The sequence below is a fragment of the Zea mays genome, chromosome 7 (assembly GCF_902167145.1).
Source record: "Zea mays cultivar B73 chromosome 7, Zm-B73-REFERENCE-NAM-5.0, whole genome shotgun sequence".
Classification (NCBI taxonomy): Eukaryota; Viridiplantae; Streptophyta; class Magnoliopsida; order Poales; family Poaceae; genus Zea; species Zea mays.
Window position 1 is genome coordinate 38,475,435 of NC_050102.1, and position 18,877 is coordinate 38,494,311.

The following is an 18,877-nucleotide window of genomic DNA, read 5'->3' on the forward strand; positions in this document are numbered from 1 at the left end:
CTTCCGTACTATAGTGGAGCAGTCACTGGGTGTGGAGATGCAGCATCAGTATACCATGGAGTCGCAGAAGTCTTCGGGTGTTGATGAGCCACGTGGCCAGGACGCGAGGAGGGGCAACACTGGAGGTCCATCCCACAAGAGGGGCAAGTCTCAGCATCAGCGCCACCATCCTTACCGTGGCAAATCTTCTGACTCGGGTACTTCGGGAGGAAGTACTCAGAGGTTTCGGGCTGTTCCTAAGCCCGGGCTGGGGCTGGTGTTTTTCCGTTGTGGTGATGCGCATCGCCGTGTAGAGTGCCAGTGGAGTGGCAGGTGTTCTATCTGCAGTCAGGACCACAAGGATGTGGTGTGTAGGAGGAATCCTAATGGGAAGCTCAGATGGGAGACGGTGACTTCCTCCTCTTCTCAGGGCACTATCAACATGATGTCAAGTGCTGAGCAGTAGTTTTCAGTTCCACTTCCTCCGCAACAGTTTTATGTGCCTGGGACTTCTTAGTTCGTGCCGATGCAGGGATTTCCTCAGTATCTGGCTGCGCCTACTCCTGCACCGACTACTCCTATGCCGTCTCAGTTTGGAGCTCCGCGTCTGCCTCACCCGGCGGCTTAGTTGGGTTCTTCTGTTAATTTCACTCCGGGAGCTTCCTCTTCTGCGGGTATTTCCGGGGCTTATGTGCTACCCGCTACGGATGGCAGAGATCAAGGAGACGTGGTGACAGGTATGATTTCAATTGATTCGTTTGTGGCCCATGCTCTTTTTGACTCTGGCGCTAGCTATTCATTTGTTTCGGAGGATTTTGTGTCGCGGGCTGGTCTTTCGGTGCAGAGGTTGGGTCACCCAATTTTGGTTAGTTCTACTAATGGCTCCATTAGTAGATATTCAGTTTGTCAGGAGTGTTCTGTCATTCTTGCTGATGAGGTCTTTTCGGCCAATCTAGTTGTGATTTCCTTGGGGGCATTCGATGTTATCTTGGGTATGGATTGGTTATCCCAGTATCGCGCAGTTATATCCTGTTTTTGGAAGATAGTGTTATTGCAGGCGCCGTCAGGTAGGGAGGTGGTATTTTTGGGAAGTTCCCCTAAGTTCACGTTATCCTTGTTGGCATAATTTCTTCCGGATCGCCGGTCCAGGAAGTCGGGAATCTTTTTCTCCATGGTGGTGGAGGGTGAGGCTGCCTTGCGGGTGCAGGACATCCGGGTGGTGTGTGACTTTGCTGACGTGTTTCCGGCAGAGCTTCCAGGCATTCCTCCGGAGCGCGATGAAGCTTTTGAGATTAAGCTGATTCCGGGTATGCAGTCCATTCATAAGGCTCCATATCGACTGGCCCCAAAGGAGCAGGTTGAATTGAAGCGGCAATTGGATGATTTGCTGGCTAAGGGTTTCATTAGGCCTAGCAAGTCTCCATGGGCTTCCCCAGTATTGTTTGTTGAGAAGAAGGATAAAAGCAAGCGACTATGTGTGGATTATCGCGCTTTGAATCAAGTGACTATCAAGAATAAATATCCACTCCCCCGTATTGAGGTTCTCTTTGAACAGTTGAGGGGTGGCCAGGTGTTCTCCAAAATTGATTTGAACTCTGGTTATCATCAACTGAGGATTCGTGAGGAGGATATTGAGAAGACCGCTTTTTGCACCAGGTATGGGCATTATGAGTTCATAGTCATGTCTTTTGGCTTAACTAATGCCCCTGCTGCTTTTATGGAAGCAATGAATAGGATGTTGCATGAGTTCTTGGATGACTTTGTGGTCGTGTTCCTGGATGACATTCTGATTTATTCAAAGACCGAGACTGAGCATGAGAGCATCTCCGTCTCGTTCTGGGTGCCCTAAGGGAGAATCAGTTCTATGGCAAGTTGAAGAAGTGTGCATTTTGGCTGTCCGAAGTGACTTTCCTGGGGCATGTGATTAATCAGCAGGGCATTGCGGTTTATCCCAAGAATGTTGCGGCTATGGTGGAGTGGAAGAGACCATCTAGTGTCTCTGAAATTCGAAGTTTCTTGGGGCTCACTGGATATTATCGGCGTTTCGTACCAAATTTTTCCAGCATTGCTAAGCCCTTGACTAGACTCTTGGAGAAGGGTGTTCTCTTCATCTGGTCAAGCGATTGCGAGGTCAGTTATCAGACATTAAAGAGCAAGTTGGTGGACGCCCCTATCCTAGCTTTGCCTGAGAGCGGTAAGCGTTTCACAGTTTATACGGATGCTTCGCGTATTGGTCTTGGCTCTGTGTTGATGCAGGAAGGCAGAGTGATTGCTTATGGCTCAAGGTAGTTGAGGAAGCATGAGGGGAATTACCCAACTCATGATCTTGAATTGGCCGCGGTGGTTTTTGCTCTAAAGTCGTGGAGCCATTATCTTTATGGCGAGGTTTGTGACATTTACACCGATCATAAAAGTCTCAAGTATATTTTTACTCAGAAGGAGCTGAATTTGAGGCAGCGTCAGTGGCTCGAATTGATTAAAGATTATGATTTGTCTATTCATTATCACCCGGGGAAGGCAAATGTGGTGGCTGATGCCCTTAGCAAGTCTGGGGTTCCAAAAGTGGCCTTGCAGTTGATTGCCGATCTAGACCGTTTGGGGGTCGCCTTGTGCTATGTCGGCACTGCTAGTGAGGAGACTCGTATGCTTATTCAATCTTCCCTCATGGAGAGAGTGCGTGCGGCTCAGCAGCAGAATCGTTTATTGCAGGAAGCTCGAAAGAGGGTTGGCGATGGTAAACCCGGGAGTTCTCCATCGATGAGAATGATTTGGTTCGTTTCAGGGGTCACCTTTGTGTGCCTCAGAAATCAGAGGTGAAGATGGATATATTGAGAGAAGCTCATAAAACGCCTTACACCGTTCACCCTGGCGAAACCAAGATGTACCGAGATCTGAAGAAAAACTTCTAGTGGAAGCGGATGAAGGTTGACGTTTCTAAGTATGTGGCCGCCTGTGAAGTATGTCAGCGCGTGAAGGCCGAGCATAAGCGGCCTGCAGGTTTACTGAAGCCATTGGAAATTCCGGAGTGGAAATGGGAGCATATCACCATGGATTTTGTGGTGGGTTTACCTCGTTCTCCTCGGGGCAGAGCTGCTATATGGGTGGTAGTGGATCGCTTGACTAAGTCTGCGCATTTTATTCCCATGAAGACCACGAATTCAGCTTCAGATTTGGTCCCCTTGTATATGAAGGAAGTAATCAGGCTTCACAGGGTACCTAAGTCCATTGTTTCTGATCGAGACTCCAAATTTGTATCCAAATTCTGGGAGAGTCTTCACAGTGCATTGGGCACCAAGCTTTCTCTTAGTGTCGCTTTTCATCCTCAGACTGATGGTCAGTCAGAGCGAACGATCCAAACCTTGGAAGATATGTTGCGCACTTGTGTTCTGTCTTGGAAGGGTTGCTGAGAAGATCATCTTGCATTGGCAGAGTTTGCTTATAACAACAACTACCAGGCTAGCATCAAGATGGCACCATTTGAGGCTTTGTATGGCAGGCGGTGTGTCTCCCCTTTGTGTTGGGAGACCTTGGGAGAGAGATCCCTGATTGGTCCTGATTGGGTGTAGCAGACTTCTGAAAAGGTTCGGGAAATTTGTCAGAATATTTTGGCCGCTCAGAGCCGTTAGAAGAGTTATGCTGATGTGAGGAGGCGGGATTTGGAATTTACAGTGGGTGACCAAGTCCTTCTCAGGGTATCACCTACTAAAGGAGTTGTTCGGTTCGATGTCTCCGGAAAGCTTAGCCCAAGATATATTGGACCGTTAACTATCTTGGCCCGGGTGGGCAGCTTGGCTTATCGCTTGCAATTGCCAGATTCCATGGCAGGGGTACACTCAGTTTGTCATGTCTCTATGCTGAGGAAGTTCTTGCGGGATCTGGACCATCAGATTGAGATGGAACCAATTGCGGTGCAGCAGGATCTGACCTTGGAGTGTCGTCCGGTGCGTATCTTGGAATCCTCGGACCGTGTTTTGAGGAAGAGATCAATTAAGTATGTCAAGGTCTTATGGACTAATCAGTCTGAGCGCGAGGCTACGTGGGAACTTGAGGAGCTGATGCGGCAGAAATATCCGGAACTTTTTGTTGTGGGTAAGTGTTGTTGATTCATTAAATTTTTCCCTTTTGTCGTTCCGATAGAAGCATCAAAATTCGAGGTCGAATTCTTTTTGAGGGAGGTAGAGTGTGATACCCGGTTTGCAAAGAGGAGAAGTGGAGGTTATTGTTTTTGTTCTTTTTCCTCATTCGGGTGATGCGCTTTGGGAATTTGGAATTTGTGGAAAATATTCACCTGTAAGACAGTAGAATTTCTTTGGTTAGTTGTTTGCGACGGGGTCGGGAGCTGTCACATGGGCGAGTTGGGCCTTGAACCTTGATCCGGCCCATTAGCCGCCCCCCTTTCCCCTTGGGATTTTTGCAGCCGCCCCCTTCCGCTCCCCTTCATCTTGGACGTCACCCCTCCCCTCTTCCATCTTCTTTGTCCTCAAACATTTGCAGCCCTCACCACCCAAAACCCTAGCCGCCGCCCCCCCCCCCCCCCCCATTTCTCTTCCCCCCCTCCAAGGTGCAGCCTCCCGCATGTTCTCTGTCGTGTGGCTGCGATCTCAATTGGAGTTTGGAGGGAGGAAGAAGGAAGGAGGAAGGAAACAACCCAAGGTGAATTCATGTTTAACTTTTGTTGTTTTTGTGCTGCAATCAATTGGATTATGCGTTTATCTTTGCGAAATGGTAGAGGTGCTATCCAGGAATTTTGTGAGTGGGTGGACAGCAGTAGTTCTAGGGATTTCTGGGAATTTTCGTGGGTTAATTAGTGGGAATCAGTGGGATAATCATGTAGAGCTTTGTCATACCTTTCCAACGAGTACTTATGCGCTCGATTCGGAGTTATAATTTAGGAGATATCATTGTTTGAATCCGGATATGTTGCTGTCCAAAAAAACAGATTTTTCAGGTGGGTGAACAGCAGTAGTATTAGCAGTTTCTGAGAATTTTTCGTGGGTAATTAGTGATAACCAGTATGATAATCATGTAGGGCTTTGTCTTATCTTTCCAATGAGTACTTATGTGCTTGATTTGGAATTATATCTTAAAAGATATCACTGTTTGAATCTGGGTATGTCGCTGTCCAAAAGAGAAAAAAAAACAGATTACAGGGTTTATCTTGAGGACTGTTTTGGGCTAATTAGATGTTGGAATTTTATTATAAATTGTATACAAAACTTGTGGGGAATTTGATGTAGATGCCTCTAGAGTTTTTGGTTGTCACCACTGCCGCCATAATTTTAAAGTTATGAAATTATTAAGCAGCGCCGCTGCAGTTTGGTGGGTGCGGGGATAATTGTTACCCGTGGCGGGGTTTGAGATTGTGCGTAGGTGCGGCGTCATTTATGAGGCTTATTATGTGAAATTGGTGCACTAAGTTGTGTGTCAAAAACAGGTAGTGGACTTCCGGATCGTACTTAGGGATTTGCCCAAACTTCCGGTGAAGGCAAGTAAAACAGTGATGGTTATTCCGTCTGTCGAATGAAGAGTCTTATACTTGATTATGTTTGTGCTATTTGTGTTCGTATTCATATTTCTAATTGAGTACCATCGTTGGAAGATATTCATGTTTTATTGATTACATATGTTGAGTTTGTGGTTTGATCATGTTACCCATGTGGTTTATTATGTGGAATGGGTGGAAGTATATGTCTAGCACATTTTGTTTGGGAAGAACTCATGTTGACTTGCATAATGCATTCATCATCCATTGCATTGAAGTTTCATCGTGATCTTATGGTCCGACCGTACCGGTACAATAAGCATCATATGTTGCCCAAGAAGGGGTATGATGCAGCTTCATATCCTTAGAGATATGAAGGCAGAAGTCATTACTGCATCTGTAGCCATGTGCATTCATGGGAGAGGTGTGGAATCTGTTATGTGGATGTGGATAGTGTGGATCTTTACATTGTGATTCATCTTGGCATTAAGTAATCAGTTACTTGCTTACTTGCTGCAAATTATTATTCAAGAAGGAAGTTTTGAACTACGTGGTTGTTTAAGCACGGTTGGTTTACATTGTCCAATTGTTGTTTGCTCTGTTTACTTGCTGAGATGTGTCATCTCACTCTTGCATTGTCTGATGCAGGCACCTGATTTCTGCTTTGGGAAAGAAGGGATGTAGCAGCACGGCCACTACACCTTTAATAAAGGAACCACTGCTTAATAATGTTGTTAATCAGGGAGGGTCAAGTCTAGGGAATTAATATGTTCTAGCCTTTCATGGTAGTTGAGCTGATTTTTTTGGGGTGGGCTGAGTTATCCATTTTTTTTAATTGGTCATGAATGTGCTTTACTACTTTTGCATTTTGATTATACTACATGAATTATCTGTCTTTTATATCCTGTATGAACTCTATGTTCCCCCCCCCCTGTTATGCTTCTTTCAAGGGAGGTGCTGCGGGATTTTGCATTATTTTCTCTCTTTATTTCATTTCTTGTGTTGCATAAGTTTAGTGGGAAGGGTATTTGGTAACATCCATTATGTGGGATCAGTGGGGGTGTTACATAGACGACGGACCCATGGGTGTCCTCTGTTAGAACAGTGACCCCACGACAAATTCGCCAAGAGCAGAGCTCTTTCGGCAGTAAAACCCCAACATCGACAAGGTGAAGAAGATCAAACTCTGAGATAATGGACATGTGTTTACTCGCGAAGGGCAACTGGCTGTTGGGGTCAATGGGGGGAATGATCGCCACGGCGGAGCTCTGCCTCTTCCGTTTCGGCGCCATCGCAATCTTGCCGGCGGTATGAGCAGGAGCAAGATCTCAGGGAAATAGAGAAGTGGTTCAAGGCAGAAATTTGAAGTTAGGGCACAAAAATCAAAAGCGCACGTCGGCGTGAGTATAAATGGGGTTTTCCTGGGTCAGGTGCTATTTCTAAAAAGTGCCAAATCATCACTCGAGAAAGCAATACTTCAGGCTTGGCTCGGCGGTTACCTCCAAAACACCGGCAGTGTCAAGCATCGCTAGGCGGTTACCTCTAAAACGCCAGCAACATCAAGCATTGCCCGACGTTACCTCTAAAACGCCAGCAACATCAAGCATTGCCAGACGGTTACCTCTAAAACGCCAGCAACATCAAGCATCACTCGGCGTTTGCCTCTAAAACGCTGGTGTCATCAGCTATCGCTCGGCGGTTATTTCTAAAAACGTCGATAGCATTTAGACACAAAGATGAACTGTCAAGCGATTATAAAAAAAGGAAGGCAGCAATAGGGCAACGTGCACTCAGAGCAACCAAAGTTCTTCATTAAATAAAGGAGGGAAGTTACACAAATTCAAAGACTGACCCCATTATTAGTCAACCTTTTCTTCCCCTTTTAACTACATTACATTACCCTACATTACATTACTACCCTACTCATGCTACACTATACTACTAACTACTAGTACATTATTCTAATATTACTACTAATTATCTATACTAATATTTAAACCAGTGGCGCTTTGCCACTGGCCTTGCTGCTGCTGCCACCCATGCCGCCGTCATCGCTCCTGCCATCGCTGCTGCCTTCACCACCACCGTTGCCACCATCGTTGCTGCCGTCGTCGTCGCCGCCACCTCCGCCGCTGTCGTCGCCACTGGCGTCGCTTTCGTCGTCGCCGTCGCCGCCGCTCCCCTCCTTGGATGAGTTAGAGGAGTTCTCCCCGTCCGAGGAGACCTCCGACTCATTTGAGCCCTCGAGCCCGGCACGCTCGATGGACCGGATGTATGTCCACACCTCGGCGGCTATCCCATGGGAGTCGTCTAAGTCATCGGACGACACCGGGGGGAGGCATACACCGGCGATCCCTCGGACTTGGAGGAAACCTCCTCCTTCGAGTACTCGGAGTCACCAAAGTCCTCCGTGGGAGGACTTGGCTCACACTCCTGCTTGTCGCCGGAGCGACGTGGCGAGCCTCGACCCTTCTTGTCCTTGCCCATGGAAAGATGGAGGAGAAAAGGGAGTTAGAAGAGAAGCAAAAGATGATCAAAGGATAAGTGAAGAGAGCAACGGTGCAAGCAGGCTATTTATAGAAGCCAGAAGCGACTGTTCCTTTCCTACCACGCTCATCGAATAGTCGCAAGTATTCAATAAGTAATTCAAGCCGCCTGAAAGCGAGTCAGGCAAGAGACGCTGCTTCGCATAACACGACACCATTTGGACTAATGTCAACTGCTCATGTGGCGGAACCGCCGGAATTATTCCAACTTAAGTGCCTAAGTCTCGCCTTAGAGGCTAGACCACACTTAAATAGGAATAAAATGTCAGTCCCTCGGATCTAGTCTGACTAGGCCACTAACAGGATCAAGTACCATATACTCACTCGAAGGTGAGTGAAAGGGAATTAGGCTTACACCTTTTTCCTAATTGATTTTGGTGGTTGAATTGTCCAACACAAATAATTGGACTAACTAGTTTGCTCTAGTCTATAAGATTTACAGGTGCCAAAGGTTCATCATAAGCCAATAAAAAGACCAAGAAAGGGTTCAAACAAAAAGAGCTAAAGACATCCCAAGAGGCACCCTGGTTTGGTGCACCGGACTGTCCGGTGTGCCACCGGACAGTGTCTGGTGCACAAGGGCACTCGACACTAAACTCGCCACCTTCGGGAAAATCAGAGGGCGCTCCGCTATAATTCACCGGACTATCCGGTGAAGCACCGGACAGTGTCCGGTGCCACACCAGACTGTCCGGTGTGCCAGCGGAGCAACGACTAGTTCGCGCGCAACGGTCGATTGCAACGCATTAAATGCGTGCCTGCGCACGCAGAGGACAGAGGACGCGCAGTTGGCGCACCGAACAGTCTACAGGACCTGTCTGGTGCACCACTGGACAGCCCAGAGGCCCCACAAGTCAGATCTCCAACGGTCGAACCCCAACGGCTGGCTGACGTGGCTGGCGCACCAGACAGTGTCCGGTGGCGCACCGGACTGTCCGGTGCGCCATACGATAGTAGTCTTCCAACGACCATTTTTGGTGGTTGGGGCTATAAATACCCCAACCACCCCACATTCAATGGTATCCATGTTTCCAACCTTCAACACATTACAAGAGCTATAGCATTCAATTCTAGACACTCCAAAGAGATCAAATCCTCTCCCAAGTCCGGAATCACTCCAAATCAAATAGTGACTAGAGAGAGCGACATTTGTGTTCATTTGAGCTCTTGCGCTTGGATCGCTTCTTTTCTTTCACATTATCTTTTGTGTTCATCTCAATTGTAACCGAGGCAAGAGACACCAATTGTGTGGTGGTCCTTGCGGGCACTTGTTGTCCCGTTTGATTGAGAAGAGAAGCTCACTCGGTCGAGGGACCGTTTGAGAGAGGGAAAGGGTTCAAAGAGACCCGGTCTTTGTGACCACCTCAACGGGGAGTAGGTTTGCAAGAACCAAACCTCGGTAAAACAAATCATCGTGTCTCACTCTTTGTTTGCCCGCGATTTGTTTTTCACTCTCTCTCTCTCGGACTCGTTCATATTTCTAACGCTAACCCGGCTTGTAGTTGTGCTTAACTTTATAAATTTCAGATTCGCCCTATACCCCCCCTCTAGGCGACTTTCAATTGGTATCAGAGCCCGGTGCTTCATTAGAGCCTAACCGCTCGAAGTGATGTCGGGAGATCACGCCAAGATAGAGGTGGTGACCGGCGAGAAGCCCACTACATGTCACGGGAAGGCTCCATCCAAGGAGTCCAGCAACAAAAAGAAGGAAGGATCCCCTTCACGCGTCAAGACGCACAAGAGCGGCGAGAAGAAGAAGAAAATGAATAAAGTGGTCTACTACGAGACCGTCTCTTCCTCGCCCTCTACATCCAGATCCGACGTTGCGTCCGTCACTTCTAAGCGCCAAGAGCGCAAGAAGTATAGTAAGATCCCCCTACGCTACCCTCGCATTTCCAAACGTACTCCTTTACTTTCTGTCCCATTAGGCAAACCACCCATGTTTGATGGTGAAGATTATAATATATGGAGTGATAAAATGAGGCATCATCTAACCTCACTCCACACTAGCATTTGGGATGTTGTTGAGTTTGGTGTACAGGTACCATCCGTAGGGGATAAAGATTATGATGAGGACGAGGTGGCCCAAATCCGACACTTCAACTCTCAAGCCACCACTATACTCCTCGCCTCTCTAAGTCGAGAGGAGTATAACAAGGTGCAAGGGTTAAAAAGCGCCAAGGAGATTTGGGATGTACTCAAGACCGTGCACGAAGGAGATGAGGTGACCAAAATAACCAAGTGGGAGACGATCGAGGGGAGCCTGGTCGCTTCCGACTTCGCCAAGGGGAGGAGCCACAAGAAATGTACAACCGGCTCAAGACCTTGGTGAACCAAGTGCGCAACCTCGAGAGCACAAAATGGGATGACCATGAGATGGTCAAGGTTATTCTAAGATCCCTCATTTTTCTTAATCCTACGCAAGTTCAATTAATTCGAGGAAATCCTAGATATACACTAATGTCTCCCGAGGAAGTAATAGGAAATTTTGTGAGCTTTGAGTTGATGATCAAAGGCTCAAAGAAAATCATTGAGCTAGATGGCCCCTCCACGTCCGAAGCACAACCGGTCGCATTCAAGGCGACGGAGGAGAAGAAAGAAGATTCTACCCCAAGTAGAATCCCCATCGACGCATCCAAGCTTGAGAACGAGGAGATGGCGCTCATCATCAAGAGCTTCCGCCAAATCCTCAAGCAACGGAAGGGGAAGAACTACAAATCCCGTTCCAAGAAGGTTTGCTACAAGTGTGGTAAGCCCGGTCACTTCATAGCTAAATGTCCATTATCTAGTGATAGTGACAGGGACAACGACAAGAAGGGGAGAAGAAAGGAGAAGAAGAGGTACTATAAGAAGAAGGGCGGCGATGCCCATGTTTGCCGGGAATGGGACTCCGACAAGAGCTCCACCGACTCCTCCTCCGACGAGGACGCTGCAAACATCGCCGTCACCAAGGGACTTCTCTTCCCCAACGTCGGCCACAAGTGCCTCATGGCAAAGGACGGCAAAAGGAAGAAGGTAAAATCAAAGTCCTCCACTAAATATAAAACCTCCAGTGATGAGGATAAATCTAGTGATGAGGAGGACAATTTGCGTACCCTTTTTGCCAACCTTAACATGCAACAAAAGGAAAAATTAAATGAATTAATTAGTGCCATTCATGAAAAGGATGATCTATTGGATAGCCAAGAGGACTTTCTAATTAAGGAAAATAAGAAGCATGTTAAGGTTAAGAATGCTTATGCTCTAGAAGTAGAAAAATGTGAAAATTATCTAGTGAGCTGAGCACTTGTAAGGACATTATTGCCAACCTTAGAAATGAAAATGCTCAAATAATTGCTAAGGTTGATTCTAATGTTAGTGATGTTTTGATTCCCAATCTTAGAGATGATAATGTTAGTTTACTTGCTAAGATTGAAGAATTGAATATCTCTCTTGCTAGCCTTAGGATTGAAAATGAAACATTGATTGCTAAGGCTAAAGAATTAGATGTTTGCAATTCCGATCTTAGAGATAAGAATGATATTTTACGTGCTAAGATTGTTGAACTTAATTCTTGCAAACCCTCTACATCTACCATTGAGCATGTTTCTATTTGTACTAGATGTAGAGATATTGATGTTAATGCTATACATGATCACCTTGCTATGATTAAACAACAAAATGATCATATAGCTAAATTAGATGCTAAAATTGCCGAGCATGAGCTAGAAAATGAGAAATTTAAATTTGCTCGTAGCATGCTCTATAGTGGGAGACGTCCTGGCATCAGGATGGCATTGGCTTCCAAAAGGGGGACAATGTCAAACTTAATGCCCCTCCCAAAAGATTGTCTAATTTTGTCAAGGGCAAGGCTCCCATGCCTCAGGATAACGAGGGTTACATTTTGTACCCTGTCAGTTATCCCGAGAGCAAAATTAGAAGAATTCATTCTAGGAAGTCTCACTCTGGCCCTAATCATGCCTTTATGTATAAGGGTGAGACATCTAGTTCTAGGCAATCAACCCATGCTAAATTGCCTAAGAAGAAAACTACTAATGCATCAAATGAACCTAGCATTTCATTCAAAACTTTTGATGCATCTTATGTATTGACTAACAAATCCGGCAAGGTAGTTGCCAAGTATGTTGGGGGCAAACACAAGGGATCAAAGACTTGTGTTTGGGTACCCAAAGTTCTTGTATCTAATGCCAAAGGACCCAAAACCGTTTGAGTACCTAAAATCAAGAACTAAACTTGTTTTGTAGGTTTATGCATCCGGGGGCTCAAGTTGGATCATTGATAGCGGGTGCACAAACCATATGACCGGGGAGAAGAGAATGTTCTCCTCCTACGAGAAAAACCAAGATCCCCAACGAGCTATCACATTCGGGGATGGAAATCAAGGTTTGGTCAAAGGATTGGGTAAAATTGCTATATCTCCTGACCATTCCATTTCTAATGTTTTTCTTGTAGATTCTTTAGATTACAGTTTGCTTTCCGTTTCTCAATTATGCAAAATGGGCTACAACTGTCTATTTACTGATATAGGTGTCACTGTCTTTAGAAGAAGTGATGATTCAGTAGCATTTAAGGGAGTATTAGAGGGTCAGCTATACTTAGTAGATTTTAATAGAGCTGAACTCGATACTTGCTTAATTGCTAAGACTAACATGGGTTGGCAATGGCACCGCCGACTAGCTCATGTTGGGATGAAGAATCTTCATAAGCTTCTAAAGGGAGAGCACATTTTAGGACTAACAAATGTACATTTTGAGAAAGACATGATTTGTAGCGCATGCCAAGCAGGGAAGCAAGTTGGTGTTCATCATCCACACAAGAACATCATGACGACCGACAGGCCACTAGAACTCCTACACATGGACCTGTTGGGACCATGCTTCGTCGTCGAAGGTCCTGTAGAAAGAGACAGCTTCGGCTGAAGCTGCTCATACGAGACGCCGAAGGCACCATTCATGAAGCTTCGGTACTACGACATGTCCGAAGGTGAAGGGTCGAACCGACTTAAAGATAGAATGACCTTTTAGCCCATAGAGGTCTGAGTCAATGTTGTAAACTTTTATGAGGGGTATGATTGTAATTCTTCACAGGCTGTGTCCTGTGCCTATAAATAGTGAACAGTATTCCTTTACTGTTCACACATTCCTGTAATAGTGATCGCATCATTCGGGAATCAACATTTTGCTAAGGCATAGGTATAACTGTATCCAATGCTTGAATATATTAAATAAGTATAATATTAAAGTAATGTTGTTCGTTTATAATTTATTCATCTTTGACGCTTCATATTTTATATTACTTTATTCAATCCATTAGAATTCAATTACGAAGATTTAACTTTCGTAATCATATTGTCTTTAACCTTCGTCCAAAGTTCATTAACCCTTAAGGGAATAATGCTTCGTTGGACGAAGGGCATTAACATTTAACATTTTATGTTGCCTTGTTCTTGATTCATAGCATTTGAGAACAAGTCTCCAACATTGGCGCCCACCTCCGGTCAACTCACTTCCACTTTTTGAGCTGATGGCTTCGATTAACGATCAAGTTGGAGCTGCTTCGGCCCCGAAGCTGGTGCTCCCGATAACAGGTGGTTCGTGCTCAGAACCAGCCAACAAAAAGCAGAAGAAAGAGGCGCAGAGAAGGGTACAACATGTTGGAGTGCAGGGACCCTTCATCAAGTCAAAATGGTCCCACATTCCAATCACCTTCTCCCAAGAGGACCTTCAGCTCAAGGATTTTCCTCATAGCGATGCTATGGTTATTTCTTGCGTTATCAAAGGGTTTCTGGTCCACAATGTTTTGGTTGATACAAGCAGTGCAGCTGATATTATATTTGCTAAGGCCTTCAGACAAATGCAAGAGCCAGAAGATAAGATTCATGATGCTACGCACCCTCTCTATGGCTTCGGAGGAAGACAAATTGTAGCACTGGGCAAAATCACCATGCCAGTGACCTTCGGATTCATCAACAACACCAGAACTGAGCAAGTTGTGTTTGACATTGTTGACATGGAATACCCTTACAATGCAATTATTGGTCGTGGCACCCTCAATGCTTTCGAAGCAATTCTTCATCCTGCTTACCTTTGCATGAAGATACCTTCGGATCAAGGACCCATTGCTATTCATGAAAGTCAGGAAGCTGCCAAAAGGGCCGAGGGAAACTGGACTGACTCAAAAGCAATCCATAATATAGATGGAGCTGAAGCTTGTGAACAGTACAAATTCAGAAGGGAGAAAGCAGCTTCGGCAGATCAGCCGAAGCCCATGCTCTTGTGTGAGGACATAGCAGAGCAGAAGGTGCTATTGGGCTCCCAATTATCCGAAGAACAGGAGAAAACCTTGATAAGGTTTTTGTTCAACAACAAAGATGTTTTTGCATGGTCAGCCAATGATCTTTGTGGAGTTAACAGGGATGTTATTGAACACTCGCTCAATGTTGACCCATCCTTTAGACCCAGAAAGCAGAGGCTTCGGAAAATGTCTGAAGACAAGGCCGAAGGAGCTCGGAACGAAGTCAAAAGACTCCTCAGTGCAGGAGTTATCAACAACACTGTTATGGTAAAAAAGGCCAATGGAAAATGGCGAATGTGTATCGACTTTACGGATCTCAACAAGGCCTGTCCGAAGGACGAATTCCCATTGCCAAGGATAGACTCCTTAGTTGATGCAGCAGCTTCGTCAGAGCTTATGAGTCTTCTAGATTGTTATTCAGGCTATCATCAAATTTGGATGAAGAAGGAGGATGAGCCGAAGACCAGTTTCATAACCCCCAGTGGAACATATTGTTACCTTCGGATGCCTGAGGGGCTCAAGAACGCTGGACGAAGTTTCAGCCGAATGACTGCGAAGGTTCTTCAGTCTCAGATAGGTAGAAATGTGCTAACTTATGTTGATGATATCATTGTAAAAAGCACGAAACAAGAAAATCACATTGCTGATTTGCAGGAGACCTTCGCCAGTTTTAGACAAGCTGGTCTAAAGCTGAATCCAGAAAAATGTGTCTTCGGAGTAAAGAATGGGAAATTTCTTGGATGCTTGGTTTCAACAAAGGGAATTGAAGCTAATCCAAGTAAAATTGAAGCTATACTTCGAATGGAGCCACCAAATACAAAAAAGGGGGTCCAAGACTGACGGGGAGGCTGGCATCTCTCAATAGATTCATATCCAGATCAGCAGAGAGAAATTTACCATTCTTCGAAGTGCTGAAATCAGCCAAAGTCTTTCAATGGGGACCAAGCCAACAAAAAGCCTTCGAGGAACTGAAGCAATATTTGATAGATTTAACAACATTAACTCCACCAACACCAGGGGCTCCTTTGTTATTATATGTGGCAGCTTCGCACTCAGCGGTAAGTGCAGCACTTGTCCAGGAGAAGCTTGATGGCCAAGTCAAGAAGCAGGTCCCAGTATATTTTGTATCTGAGGTTCTTAGTTTATCGAAGAAAAACTATACAGAATTGGAGAAGGTGTTATATGCTGTTTTGATGGCATCCAGGAAGCTTCGGCATTACTTTCAAGCATACAATATTGTTGTTCCTTCTTCGCAACCGTTGAAGGATATTATGAGAAATAAAGAAGCTACTGGACGGATTGGAAAATGGGCTGCAGAGCTCAATGAATTTTGCATTGATTATGTGCATAGGTCTTCGATCCAGTCTCAAGCGTTGGCAGATTTCATTGCTGACTGGACGCCAGGGGCTCAGGATGAAGAAACAAATAAAGATGCTGAAGTATGGACAGTGTTTTGCGATGGGTCTTGGGGAACCTTCGGAGCAGGAGCAGCCGCTGTGTTGGTCTCACCATCCAAAGTTAAAACTTGTTATGCGGCAAGACTCGATTTTAGTTGTACAAACAATATTACTGAGTGCAAAGCCCTGCTTTTGGGCCTTCGGAAGTTAAAAGCAATGGGAATCAGAAGGGCCATTCTTAAAACTGATTCCCAGGTTGTTTCGGGTTATATCGACAAGAGTTGTAAGGCTAAAGATCCGAAGATTGAAAAATATCTAGACACGGTCCGAAGGATTGAAGCTTCCTTCGAAGGATTTTCTGTCAAAAATATCCCTCGAGGACAAAATGAGCATGCTGATTTGCTAGCTAAGTCAGCAGCACAGGGGCTGCCCTTACCTTCGGATGTGTTCTTCGAAACAATAAAAGCACCTTCAGTGGAACTTCTTTAAAGAGCAGTCCTCAATATATCTCCTATTTATAGTGAAGACTGGAGAACTGAGATCATCTCTTACCTTTAGGGTAACTTCCTTTCAGATGACGAAACTTATAACAGGACGATAGAGGCAAGAGCTCGTCCGTATGTCATGATAGAAGGGGAGTTGTACAAGCATGGAGTTTGTGCTCCATTAGTCAAGTGTTTATCTAGAGCCGAAGGCATAGAATTGATGAAAGAAATACATGCAGGCCTGTGTGGATCTCACATTGGATCTAGGCCGTTACTTGGAAAAGTTTTCCGTCAAGGGTTTTATTGGCCGAAGGCAGCTTCGGATGCAGCGGAATTAGTTCAAAAGTGCGAAGGTTGTCAGAAATGTGCAAGAGATCAAAAACAACCTTCGTCTCTAACTCAGCTGATACAACCCATCTGGCCTTTGCAAAGGTGGGGCCTTGACTTGTTAGGTCCGTTACCACCGGCCCAAGGAAACTTAAGATATGTTGTAGTGGCTGTGGAATATTTTTCTAAATGGATTGAGGCAAAGCCTTTAGCCACAATAACTTCGGCCACCATTCAAAAGTTTTTCTGGCAGAATATTGTTTGTCGTTTCGGAGTACCAAAGGCCATCACTGTAGATAATGGAACACAGTTCGACTCCGAAGCTTTCAGAGAATTCTGTGATCAAATTGGCACGAAGATCCATTTTGCATCAGTCAGGCATCCGGAGTCAAATGGACTTGTTGAAAGAGCCAATGGCATCATAATGACAGGAATAATGAAGTTAATCTTCAATCAACCCAGGGGAAAGTGGCCAGATCAATTAATCAAAGTGGTATGGAGCCACAACACAACAACATCAAGGTCAACAGGCTTTACTCCATTCAAATTATTGTTTGGTGACGAAGCAATAACTCCGGAGGAAGCTAAAACTGGATCAATAAGAGTAGTAGCTTCGGCAGAATCAGATTCTGAAGCTGATCATTCTGTGGAAAAAGATGCTATAGAAGGGATCAGGCTTCAAGCTGTGGAGAACATCAATAAATATCAAGCCGAAACAATCAAATGGCGTGATAGAAAGGTTCGGCTAAAGAATATTGAGCCAGGGCATTTGGTGCTTCGGAGAGTGGCTAACCCAGATACAGTGGGCAAGTTGCAGTTGAAATGGGAGGGACCTTTTTTGGTAATATCTTCGTCAAGACCCGGTTCATACAGATTGAAGGATATGGACGACAACGACATTCCTAGATCTTGGAATGCGGATGAGCTTCGGCGATATTATGTATAACTCGATGTAATTTTTTATATTTTTTATTTTTCTTTCATGGCACCCTTTTCCTTTCTGAAGGGGGAGAAAGGTTTTTAATGGGGCCATCACATGTAATTTCCTTTTTTAGCTCTATAAGAGCAAAATCCCCCAAAGATGTAAATGTAAAAACTGAGAACACACCATCGAGTGCCGAAAAGAAACAGGGAAGAAGCTCGAAAGCCGTCCCTAAGGGGATGCGGAGCACGACGAAGCTACTAAGGAAGTCGCTCCAAAGGGAGCGCAGTGTAAGTTTTCTGCTCCAAAGTCGTTCCAAAGGGAATGCAGAGCTTACAGCGAAAAGTCAACGCTGATACCGCCGAAAGTAAAAGGCGAAGAAGCTCCTAAGGGAGGCTTACAGCGAAAAGTCAACGCTGATTCCGCCGAAAGTAAAAGGCGAAGAAGCTCCTAAGGGAGGCTTACAGCGAAAAGTCAACGCTGATTCCGCTGAAGTAAAAGGCGAAGAAGCTCCTAAGGGAGGCTTACAGCGAAAAGTCAGCGCTGATATGTGATTGTTTCTAAGGAAATAACGGTTGTGATTATGGCTTCAGATATGTGTTTGGACATTCATTTGCACACCACATTACATCATAACATTTGCATTCATAAACATTCATCCAGGCATATGTAGGATAACCATCGTCATAGCATAAGTGGTTGCTTCGGCAAAAAGGAAAAAACTGTCTTTTGTACTTCGTTGTGTACGAAAAGAAGAGCTTCGGCAAAAAGAAAAAGTTGTTTTTTATGCTTCGCTGTGTACGAAAAGAAGGGAAGGTGTTTTTTCGCCTTCGTCTCAAAAAGATAATTTCGTCCACATCAAAGCACCTCATACATTAATGGAAGGGTAAGAGCATATTACAAGGTATGAACAAAATTCATTAAGAACTGTTTAACCATATTTACAAAAGTTATTTCAAAAGTTTCTTGAGTTTTTTTTACAGTCTACTCCTACTGATCTTCATGGGGCCTCAGCTTTGGCATCGTACTCTAAGCATCGGTCTCGGCTTCGTCATCCTACATGAATTAAGTTGTTGAGAGTTAAAACCAAGTTTGAAGGAAAAGGTAAGCACAAGGTATGATTTCTTACTGGTTCAAGATGACTCCGAGCTTCGTCTCTAGCCTTTTCTCGCCCGCCTTTTGTCCATATCATCTTTACAAATCTATTAGAAATGCTTCAGGCGAGGTCAGGAATATCATCTAAAATTGATGGTGATAGAGTGAAATTGGGCCTATTAACAATTTTTCCATGGTCACAACCAGTTTTCAGAAAAGCTGCAGCAGTGCCCCGAGAAGCTACCCAGGAACAGAAGTCACCGTGCCCGGCTATAACTTCGTCAAGCTCATCAATTTCACCCTCAATATGTTCGAAGGTCTTTGGTAAATCTTCAGTTGACGGGGTGAAC